At 34.3% G+C, this 1,199-nt stretch overlaps 1 pseudogene; it reads left to right on the forward strand.

Annotated features, from left to right (window-relative positions):
* The first annotated feature begins 847 nt into the window (after window positions 1-847).
* Window positions 848-1,186, forward strand: LOC104992476 (annotated as a pseudogene).
* The last annotated feature ends 13 nt before the right edge of the window (window positions 1,187-1,199 follow it).

Raw genomic sequence — 1,199 nt, forward strand, 5'->3', positions numbered from 1 at the left:
TAATATTGATACACGTGCTTTATTTTCTTAGCATTTTCCTAGTATCTTCTACTTATTTTTATTTTATTTTGGCAGGTCTCTTGTAAACAAATAAAAGTCTATAGATGGATTAAAATTTCCATCTGATAGTAAAAATGTAAAGTATATCAATACATTCTATTAGCAAGGCTATAAGGACACAGTGACTCTCATATAGTATTGGTGGGAATGCAAAGTAGTACAGTCCTTTTGGATGGAGATTTGGAACTATTCATATCTAACAAAATTAAGACATATGCATTGTCTAACAAAGTAATCCTATTCCTAGGAATTTACCCTGAAAATAGACCTAAAATAATATTAAAATATATATGCAAAGGTTATTTGTTACAGTGTAATTTCAAAATACTGGAAACAAACTAAATGCTCATGCAGGAGACTACCTGAATAAAGTACAATACATTGCACAGGGGGACACTAGGCAGATGCAAAAAAAGAACAAGAAGAACTCTATGAACTGACATGGAGTGATTTCCACGATATAATGTTAAGTAAAAAAAAAAAGTGTGCAAGTAAAAATAAAGTATGCAAAATAGTATGTTATCTTTCCTGTGTAAAGAACTTGAAAAGACATATACACTCTTCTTTTAAAATATTCTTTAAAAAGAATTATATATGTATGTATGTATAACTGAATCACTTTGCTGTACAGCAGTAATTGACACAATTGTAAATCAACTATACTTCAGTTTTTTAAAAAGACTTATCATTTTATGATGTGTTCAAGCAAAGGAAGGTATTTGGGTCAAACATATTAGAATCTCAGGGCATCGCAAAGCCAGAGAAGTGGGGTATGGGGTAGCAAGAAGTATGCCTGCAGAAGGCCCTGAGGCAAACTCCACAGAGGAGCAAAAGGAAATGGAAGATAAAGTGACCAGTCCAGGGAGAGCTGAAGAGGCAAAATTAAAAGCAAAGTATCCTCATCTGGGGAAAAAGCCTGGAGGTTCAAATTTTTTTAAGGAAACAACTGTGGAAAGGGCAAAAATATTTTTATTCTTGGAATTACAACATGGCTAAAGCAAAAATGAAGAACAGCAACTTCCTACTTCAGCCCCTGGTAAGACAGAGGTCACTGATGACCACATTCCCATTCCACAGGGCCTTGCTCAATGGAAACCATCTCTTGTTGCCTATAAGCTGGCTGGCTGTTTAAAAGAGCT

Source organism: Bison bison, unplaced genomic scaffold (genome assembly GCF_000754665.1).
Source record: "Bison bison bison isolate TAMUID 2011002044 unplaced genomic scaffold, Bison_UMD1.0 scf7180017848486, whole genome shotgun sequence".
Taxonomy (NCBI): domain Eukaryota; kingdom Metazoa; phylum Chordata; class Mammalia; order Artiodactyla; family Bovidae; genus Bison; species Bison bison.